The sequence below is a fragment of the Tenrec ecaudatus genome, chromosome 4, assembly GCF_050624435.1.
Source record: "Tenrec ecaudatus isolate mTenEca1 chromosome 4, mTenEca1.hap1, whole genome shotgun sequence".
NCBI classification, from domain to species: domain Eukaryota; kingdom Metazoa; phylum Chordata; class Mammalia; order Afrosoricida; family Tenrecidae; genus Tenrec; species Tenrec ecaudatus.
The window spans coordinates 100366489-100377374 of NC_134533.1; the positions used below are offsets into that span (position 1 = coordinate 100366489).

Consider the following 10886-nt stretch of genomic DNA (forward strand, 5'->3'; position numbering starts at 1 on the left):
GTTTTCCATATCTATAACCATTCTATGTTCCCAAGCACATGAAAGAATGTCAGAGTCCATTTATTCCTGTTAAAGGGGAAATGAAAACTCTGAAACAGAGTGCATTCTAAGTAGAATGCCCACTGCCAGGCGAGGGAGCTTTATGCTGGCACGCTGAGGCCGTCTCTTGTTGGCAAAAAGCCATTTGTGGTTTTAAACTTTGGCAAAAGATTACTAAAATCTACAAATGACTTCAGGCTTAATTCATGTAAAAGAAGGACTTGTGTCTAGGAGATACAGTGGAGTGACAAACTTCACATAATTATAAACTCGCCAACAGTCTGTTTGCTAATTCTAATCACTCTTCTAAGACATGATTGCTTGATTTCCTGACTGGTAGCTGTCTTTCAAAATTCATGTATGTTCCAGATTTAGTCAATCTCTGTAGTTTTGTTTTCTCTTTGTTAGGCTCTGGATTTGTCCATTCAGCCATCTTTGTTGCTACAGGTAAAAAACACACACACCTATTTTAGGGGTCCTCACTTGTAACTGGTTGTTACATTAAATAAAAATGTACATGTCTTAAGATAGCAAGTTCAGAATATCTTAAGAATTTTTTAGAAAACATGAAGGGGCTTCAAAAAGTTCATGGGAAAATGGAATTAAACCCAAACCAAATTCACTTCCACCAAGTTGGTTCTGACCCCTGGCCACCCGCTAGGGCAGGGTCAACTGTCCCTGTGGGATTCTGAGACTGTGACACTTTACGGAATTTGAACGCCCCATCTTTCTCCCGAGATCGCGCCTGGTGGTTTTGAACTGCTGGCCCTGTGGATTGCAGCCCACTCATCACCACTGCGTCCCCGGCCTCCTCATGGCATTGAAAGGGGATGAAGTTTTCCTATAAACCAACAAGCCAAAGTCTGAGAGTAGAAGTCCAGACAGGAAGACAGGTAGCATCTGCAGCTGACGTTCACAGGCAGTGGTCACGTGTGTCAAAGTGAGCTGTAGTCAATTGACATGGCTGTTTGAAGCTTGGAAACTCACGCTACAGTGACAATAGAAATGGGCCTCACTACATCAGGGAGGCCCCAGAAGGCGGCTTCTTTGGCTATCAATTGTCTACCCAGTCTTACTCTCCGAGCCTAATTTCAGATAACCAGGTGGAGATTGTTTTCCTCAGCATATACACATTTACCTCAGAGAAGATTTGAGATCATGTCTGGAAAATTTTAAACAAATCAAAAGCATAACATTATAATAAGAATATATGAATAATTGATATGCCATGTATCTATCATTTTAAATAGAATTAAGTCTAGTAATTAAGCCCAGAGAGTAAAGCTCCAATTTAAAATATAAAATTGAAGTTTCAGTCCTATTATTTTGAGGTAAGATCTTACTTAGTTTATAAACAATTTTGAAACAACTAGGAAAACTTCCACTCAGCATATTTATAACTTTAATGTGAGAGTTATTTCTGTATCCAGAAAATTTTTGTCTGGTATTTCAGATATTTAAGGAAATGAGAAAGAAAATTGAAAATGTTCCAAATATACATATAAATGATGCTCAAACTATTTGAAGGTGTTTATTTTGTTAGGCTTGGTAATAGACCAAACATCTTTTTAAAGCCTTCTTACAAATGATTGCTAAAATCGACTGGACTTAAAAATAGAACAGTATGATTTGCACACTTCCTTTCTTAGCAATAGCTAGAGTTTTTACTTTAATCATTTAAATATTAATTTTTGAAAGCCTAATAAATCTTGGCAAGGAGGTCTGGTGGCACTGTGGGTTAAGCATCAGGCCACATGGGAGATCAAACCCTCCAGGCCACAGGAATGGATGTTAAGTCGCCCTCCAAAATCACTGTGATACAGCTGCACTCTGAAGAGGCCGCCAGCAAGTCATGGAGCATATTTTCACTTTTATTCCCTCCCTTCCCCTGGTAATTCTAACGATTCAGCCTTAGCCAGAAGAGCCAACGTTTCCCCACCTGTGTGCTGAGACTTGACTGGAATGGATAGCTTCTTGTGTTTTGTTTTCTTTTGTGTTGTTTTGGGGTAGACCCCTTTTCTCCTGTCGCAACAGTGTCTCTGTAGATCCTGCTCCCCAGTGACTTCAGCTTGTTCCCACTGCGCTGTTTATGCTCCCTTTACTGGGGCTCGTGCTGTTCCGAAAGTTTCCCCACACGTCATAATCTCTCTGGTATGGACACACGTGCTGTGATCTTAGCTCTGATTGGCCAAAGGTTACAAAGGTTACAAGAGTCTTTTAAGTTTGAGCAAAGTTCTTAAAAGAGATTTGCAAATGAAAAGAAAGTGTTATAAAAATGGTTCATCTGTTACAATTTTTCAATATTGAAACTTGAGGCTTGAAGCTTTTCTACAATTCTTTCAGTTTACAATATGCAGAGTGTGTTCTTCCTTTTTGGTTTTCTATCTCAAGAGGTGTGTATATTTTATTTTAATATTTTATTGTCTCCAGCTGCCCTCTGAAATTTTCTGTTCATCTCTTTGTTTTCATCGGCTCTTCTATTTGCGGCTAAGAGCAAGTTTCAGAGTCTCTTCTGACATCTCCTTTGACTCTTTCTGTCTTTTGAATGACTTTTTGCTTCCTTCATGAATGATGGTCTTGATGTCCTCCCACAGCTCATCGGGTCTTCTGTCGTTAGTGTTTAATGCATCAAATCTGTTCCTGAGATGTTCTTGAACTCCAGGTGGGAGAGACTCGGGGTGATATTTTGGCTCTGTGGCTTGTTTTCATTTCCTTTAGTTTTATCCTGTACTTACGGACGATGGTCTGTCCCACAGTCAGCCTCGGGCATCGGCAGTTTTAGCTGCAGAGCCTGAGCTGCTCCATCTTCTCTTTCCCCAGATGTCACCAAGGTGACCTTTATGTATTCCATCTGGGGAAGTCCACCGTATACTTGACATTTGTGTTGTGCAAAAAAGGTATTTGCTACCAACAAGTCGTTGGTCTTGAAAAATTCTGTCATGCTGCCTCCAGTTTCATTTCTATCACAAAGACTATGTTTTCCAATGATTGTTCCTGCCTTTTTATTTGCAACTTTTGCATTCCAATTGCCAACAATTGTCAATATAGTTTTCATCAATTCTTCATCACTAGCTTTGGTGGTTGGTGCCTAACTTTGAAAACCAGTTGTATTGATTGGATTTCCTTGAAGGTGGGTAGATAGAATCCTCAAAGAGACAGCATTGTACTTCAGTGTGGCAACTCGAGGCTTGACGTTTTTCTTCAATTCTCTCAGTTTATGCTATGCAGAGCGTGCTCTTTCTTTTTTGGTTTTCTGGAATTGTCTGTTTTGACGATGAATGCAACCCCAATCCTATTGATTGTGTCACCATCAGTCTTTTGATGGTGACTATCTTCTCAGCATTTTCTGATCTGGAATGGCCCATAGTGAGTGATTCAGTTCGCTGACAACTAAGCCATTGATCCTCATGTGCTCCGTTTCATTTTTGATGACGTCCAATGTTGCTGGATTCCCATTTGTGCGTTCAACTTTGTAATCATTGGTGGGTGTTTACAGCTGTTTCCTTTCTCCTCGAGCTGTGCGCCACCAGCAAACAAAGGTCTCGCCTCGAGCTGTGCGCCACCAGCAAATGAAGGTTTCACCTTGAGCTGTGCTCCACCAGCAAACGAAGGTCTCACCTTGAGCTGTGCTCCACCAGCAAATGAAGGTCTCGGAGGCTTTGGTCCCACGGGCTTGACCCCATTCTGGTCGCCATGGTTGGCTCTACTGTAAGAAAGCAACTCCTCCTCAGTCACACGGCAAGCGCCTCCTGACTTGAGGGACCTGCGCTCTGGCGCGCTCTCCTCCAATGTTCTGCTTCCAATCATCAGGCCTTCAGTGTCTGACAGCATTTTCAGCAGCTGCTCTCCCCAAATTGAGCAGGCAGTTCCTTCTTCGTCGTCTGTGTTTATTCCGCAAGTCCTGCTGAAACCTGTTCGGTTTGTGGACTCTGCTGGTATTTGAAAGACCAGCTTCCAGCATGACAGCAGCACACAAGCGACCACAGTAAGACAAATGAGTCCAAGGATGATACTCGGCGTCAAGGTGGTGAGAGCGACTCAAAATATGAGCCAGGACGGTGAGGGCTGTGAGCTTATGTGGCGGACAGGTACAGTTTGGAGAGTGAGAAAGAAGGGTTACACGCTTCGAAGACTGTAAGTAATGTTATTGAACGACGCCCTGAAAGTCATGGAATTAGTATATGGTTTCCTGTGATTATTCTCAACAACTGGAAATAAAAAATTAACTTAAAAGAAACAATATTGATACCGTCAGTGAGGAAAAGTTTTATTGGCTCTGACTTCTTTCTCCACACGTGGTTAAATGCTGGCATCTGCTAGCCAGATCTAGCTTCTACCAGGACCCTCTGGTGTGAGGTACACTCCACTTTTCTGGGGTTGCCTAGAAGCTCCTCAAGTGTTCTATGCATACAACATAGCTCCTGGTCCCCAAATCCATGGACCACAGTCATAAGATAGAAAATTTAAAATTTATTTATTTGTAAGGTGTTAGCTTGCATGTTGCTATTAGGCTGGTATCTAATGCTATTCGTTTTTCAACTATTAGCCAGGTGAACCCTTGTGGGGAGGTTTCAGCAGGCTTTCCATATTTAGACATACCAGAAAGAAAGGCCTGCTAGTCTACTTCCAAAGCTTAGTTAAACTCCTTTGAGTTACAAGAGAATATCGTCTGATACAGTGTTGGGATGTGAGCTCCCTGCACAGAAAATAGGCGGTGTTCTCAACAATGGATTGGAACATCCGAGGGTCACAAGCCTGGGAAGTGTTTCATTCTCTGATACATAGGTCATCGTGAATCTGAGCCAACTTGACAGCAGCTAACACATATTAATCAGGCTATTACAGTGCTTTACATAGAAAATAAGCCGCTTGTCTTCTTCATAGTTCAAAGGTATAAACACTTTTGTTGAAGATTAGGTATCTAGCATGTGTTCTGATTTGAAAAATGAAGCAGCTCCAGTTCACTGCCATCGAGTCGATTCTGACTCAGAGATAGGAGAGGACAGACGTGCTCCTGTGCGTTTTCAGACTGTAAATATTTATGAGACTGCAAAAGCCTCCTCTTTGTCCCATGGTGCACCTGGTACTTGGACTACTGCCTAATCTACTACACCACCGGGGCTCCTTGTTCTGCTGTTAGACTGTGCTTATTGTTCTCTTTTGACCCCTGGAGACAATATTTTTTTTAAGTTCGGGAACGTTTACTTCACTTACACTCTTGATAAATTTCACCCATTTGTTCGATATTCTCCTTTAGGAAATTCAATTAATCTTGGGTTACTTCTTCATGTACTGTCTTCTATAATTTTGTCATACTTTCTTAAATTGCCATTTTTGTTATTTTCTTTCACAGTCTGTACATGTTTACAGAGTCTGTTTTCTGCATCATTAGTCAGCCTTTGAAACATTAATTCTACTTGTGATCCCAGTGATTGTTTATTTGTGGAATTTGTCATGATGTGCCTATTTCATAACTTTTCTGCTTTCTCCTTTCTCCCTGGGGGAAAAAAAAGAATAGATGTTTTCATTAGATTAGATGTTTCATCCTTCTGTTTCTTTGGAAAACCAACACAATGGAATAAAGCTTGTTGAACTGCAGATTCATTTCTGCTGTCGTCTGTTTCTTTTATACCGCCACGTCCTTGTAGGAATCGGAGCACCTTTCTGTCCTATTTTATACATTTGCTAGTTTTCTTTGGTGACCCTTGGTCCCCAAGTTGGGTCATTGTTTCTTGCTGTGCAGACTAGGGTGGCTGTGCTGGTGGGTGGATGACTAGAGGACGGCTTGCTCTCTGCTACCCCACTGTGCTCCTTGGGATCTAACTACAGCCTCTAGTGAAAGAGAATCCTTACCAGCACATTAATTTTCAAAGTGCCAGCAGGCACTCTGGTCCGTTGTATGGAGAATTGCTTTGAAATGTGCGCTGCAGTCGTCTGATTTCAAGGGACGATGGTGTTTAAATAGCAGACTTCTTACTCTTCACGAGGGAGGAGTTCAATTCCTCACCAACAAACGTGAGGCAAGGCCCCTACTGGTTAGTGGAGGCATATGTGTTACTATGATACTTGTGTCAGTTACATAATCTGGTGTCAATTTGAGGATGAAGAGTGTAGGGGTGGAGTTTAGCCTGTCAATCAGAATATAGCCAATGAGGCCTTTGTGTGAGCATGGCCTTGTCCTGAGGATTCTGGGAACTCCTGTATTCCTCCTTGGAGGTGGAAGACGCTCTCTCTTCCCACTTCCTGGGAGATGCTCTACTGACAAGACACATTGAACTATGCTAGTGTCCTGAGCTGGAGAAGCTATGGAGACCTCTGCCAGCACTGAGAGGCTCATACCACCACTAGATCCACAAGATTTTCTACTCCCCAGCCTGTGATCTTTCTACATTTGCCATCATTGCATGTGTTTCGTGAGTCTGAAGAGGACTTTATAAATTGGTATTGGACATATGGGCTAATATCGGACTTATGGACTTGATCTGGACTTGGCTGGGATGTTTTCTCAGTATTCAATGGCTCTTGTATATAAAGCTTTTTCTTATTCACACATGTCTGTGGATTTGTTTCTCTAGTCTACGTGGACTAACACAATGCTGGACAGGTTTCAGTGGAGCTTCCAGATTAGGATGCACTTGATAGAAAGGGCTAATGATCTACTTCTGAAATCCAGCAAGTGAAAACGTGGTGAATCACAACAATCGATCTGAAACAGTTTTAAGGGATGGCACATGAGGCAGTACCCCTCCCCCCACAATGGAATTTTGTTTTTAAAGCTATTTATTTAAAAAAATTTTTTAAAAACAACCTTATCACCTTCAAAGTATTCTCCATTATACTTAATACATTTGTCAAATTTATGATTCTGTTCTTGGAAACATTTTTCAAACTCATTTGTTTGGAAGGCTGACAGCACCTCCCTCTTTTTTTTCTTCACCTCTTCTAAGTTGTCAAATCACTGTCTTTTTATGACCCTCTTCATGTGAGGAAACAAAAAGAAGTCACATGGAGTAAGAGTGAGGTAAAGTGAGTAAGGTGTGGGGGGCAAGAGAGGCATGCTGGGGTTTTTGTTTTGCCAAAATCTGGCATATTGACATGGCTGTGTGAGTAGGCACATTGTTATGATGGCAAAACCAGTCCCCCATCTGCCACAAATCAGCCTTTTTTAAAAAAAAATCACATGCTGTTAGGCAATCTTTTCAGAACCTCTAAATAGAAAGTTTGATTAACAGTCTGACCTGGTGGAATGAACACCAAATGCACCACAAGTCAACATTTCATCCACTCAGGAAGTTGACAGACGTCCAGAATGAGGTTTGTCATCAATCAACATTTCACCTTTTTTGAAATGAGAAAACCACTCGGACACTTGAGTTTTTCCCATAGCACTGACTTTGTAAGTTAGGTTCAACGTCACAGCAGTTTCTGTGGCATTTTTCCCAAGCAGGAAACAAAATTTCACAGCCACACACTCTTCTCTTAAATCGGCCATCACAAAAAACGAGATTTGAGCGAAACTGCTTTTACCAAAAAAATTTACTGTGACCAGAGAGAACCTTCCCAGGTGATGCCATGGGGTGCACTAGCTCAGAGCGAGCTGCTTGTGTTCACCTAGTGAGAAAAATGCACACTATGAAAGCCCCACTCTGTCAAGTGCAATTCAGATTTTTGGGAGTACCCCCACATAGATGAGGGGACTGTAAAAGCTTGTGGGGCTCTGCAGGCTCAGCCCCTCAGCATGCTGAGCGTCACAATGATGGATTCTGATGGATTTTGGTGCGGAGCAGCACATAAAGCTGGAGGCTCCAGAATCCGTCTACCCTGTCTCCTTAGTGTATTATCAGACACTCCACCCAGTTTCACCGTCCGACGCTGTCCAGATTACGCTCAGGTTTACGTGCAGTGAAAAACACCCAGACGATGCTCCCTTTTATGAAATATTCTCCCAGGAAAATCGAGCCGATAATGATGTTTCAGACAGTTTAAAATGATTAGCATTTCAGGCAAAAGCAAACCGTGGTATGGTAACGATATTTACTCGAGTGCCTGCTGTGAAAGAAAAATGAAATGAAATAGTAAATCAAATAAAAAGTAGAAGAGAAGAAAAGAAACAAAGAAGCAGAAGAGGTTGAAAAGCAACTATTCCATGGTGCTCCTGTTACAATCGAGAAGTTATTGAGTTGTAAGGCTGAATTTGATGAAGAACTCTTGGAAATGACCAAGAAACTAATGAAAGAGGAGGAGCAAGCCGGAAAAAGTAAGTGGGAAACAACCATTTGAAACGTATCATAATCTTAACATGTCTGACATCCAGTTTGTGGACGATACTGGAAATAATGTTCAGGGCTTTGACTTTCCTTTCTTTGTTTTAAGAAAAAAATCATTTTCAGGGGAATATTATTCTGATAACTTTCATAATTCAATTTAATAAACTGACTATAATTTTTTAAGTTTGTGGGGAAAATCTGTAAGCGTTCAATTCCATTTTTCCATGAATCTTTTTAGGTCCTTATAACTGACTGCAGTTATGTTTGACTAAATCTGCTGATCTATGTAGGTGGTAACTCATCCCTTCCAAATCAGGTGACCAATTCTTATGCTTCAAAAGACTTCAAGCTATAGATAAGGAGGAATTCTTACTTTTAATCAATCATTGACCGCCTATTGTTGCTTTATTCTTTATGTACATAGGCCCTTGTCTCTGCTATTGGGTCTGAATTGACTTGATGGGGGGCCGTGACTTGGACTGCTCTCTGCTTGGATGATGGAGTACTTGATATTTTCTCTCAATGCTTCCTAGCGCCAGCTGTATTATATTCTTCAATAAAACTTCTTTTGTTTCACTTCCACAAGTGTATGGAATTTTCTTCTTTGACAGTTCAAGCTAGCTGATGACCTTTTGGTTGACAGCTGATCACTTCACCACAGCGTGAGTAGGCCTCCTTGGCAAACCCACAAAGACATAAAATAGATCAATGGCCGCCTGGGCTTGACGGTGGTGGTGGCGCGATGGGAGAAGGAGGAGCTGGAAGTAATGGGTACAAGCCTTGTCTTTTAAAACTTTATTAGAGTTTATTTTTAGAGCAGTTTTTGGTTTAGAGAAAAATTGCACAGAAAACGTAGAGACACCCGACACCCTTCCCACCTGCTCATTCTTTTTTCTATTAACTTGTGGGTTTCTGTGATTAATTTGTTACAGTAAATGGATCGATATTGATATTATTGTTAAACCCATAAGTTCATGGTTTATATTCAAGGTTCACCTATTTGGCTATGCAGTCCTCTGGGTTTTGACAAGTGCCTAATATCCTATGTTCACCAGTATAGAGTGTCATACTGTATCGTTTCACTACTCTGAATATGCAGGCCTCATTATTTGAATGATGAGAATGTTCTGGAATCAGGTAGTGGGATGGTTGCACAGCTCTGTGTACATACTTAAAGCCACAGAACGATGAACTTTAGGTCATTTTGTGGTTTGGGACTATATCAATAAATCTCTTTTAAATGTGTCATGGACATTTCTCAGACCATTATAAACAAAACTATGGGATACATTTGATAGAGTTGCAAAATGACACATCATAATCTGCATCTAGTGTAATGTATTTTATCATTCTATGTTAATGGTATTCTGGTTACTTCCAGAGTTTTGTTTGTTTGTTGTTTGCTATTAATAATAACCATGCTGCAATATATATTATTGTAGGCACACACTTTTACTTTTCTAAGCTAGATAGTTAGACCCTAAAAGTGTTGAATCAAATGGTGTCTACATACTTAATTTTAAGAGATGTTGCCAGATTAATTTATCAAAAAATAATAATTTACTGTAATACAAATAATAAATGAGACAGCTCATGTATGTATATCCTCACCAGCAATGGATCTATCCATCTTGTTAGTTGTTGCAAATTTGCTGATAACAAGAAGTAATTCCTGCTTTAATTCCCATTAAAAGACTCTGAGATGTAGCACATTTTTATAGGCTGGTTGAGTCTTTGCAATTTTACTTTGCACATGCCCCCTGTCTAGTATTTGCTGAGTCGTGGTGGCACAGAGAACGGTGCGTTGGTTTGTTAACCACAAGGTCAAACGATGGAGTCCACCAGTTGCTCAGCGGGATAGAGAGGAGGCCTTCTGTTCCAGGGCTGGAGCCCTGGGCAGTGGTTCCCCTTTGGGCTGCGGGCCTCGGGGTTGGCAGTTTGAAAGTGCCAGCCGAGCCTTGGGAGAAAGAGAGAACTTTATACTCCTGTGAACAGTTCCAGTCTTGGAAACCTGCAGGGGCAGTTCTACCCTGTCCTACAGTGCTGCTATGAGTTGGCATTGACTTGATGGCTGTGAGTTTGTTTGGGTTTTCGGTTCTGCTCCAGGAATGGTTTCAGAAATCTGAAGGGGCAGTTTTACTTTGTTTTATATGATTATAATGGATTTCAATCGATTCAATAACAATGAGTTGGAGAAATATACAATGTGTTTTACATATGTGGTTAATATTTTTATATGGATCTGAAGGACTTCCTGGTATAGTTGCACTGTTAAACAGCTGTCTGCATCGTTTTCAACAGATATTCCAACGTCTTGTTCCCAATCTGCCTATCCTGGTGAGATAGTTAAAGTTTATTGTGCCAACCTGGCCGATGAACTCATGTGGGGTTGATTGAAGAGTGGAGAGATAAATGGATCCGTGAGCCTCGCCTTTCTAGTTCTCGGGTCTCTTGCTTTCTGATGGTAGGACAAGGGTGCAGCTGCCTTAGGCAGTTCCCTGCTTCAGCTGGCAAGGTTCTCTTCCTGCAAGACATCCCTGAGGAGAAGCTATATGGACCTACCCCAACGCAGCCCTGGGT

General features: G+C 41.3%; 1 pseudogene; it reads left to right on the plus strand.

Annotated features, from left to right (window-relative positions):
* Nucleotides 1-7805: 7805 nt before the first annotated feature.
* On the plus strand, nucleotides 7806-8467 carry LOC142445971 (RWD domain-containing protein 1 pseudogene; annotated as a pseudogene).
* Nucleotides 8468-10886: the final 2419 nt, after the last annotated feature.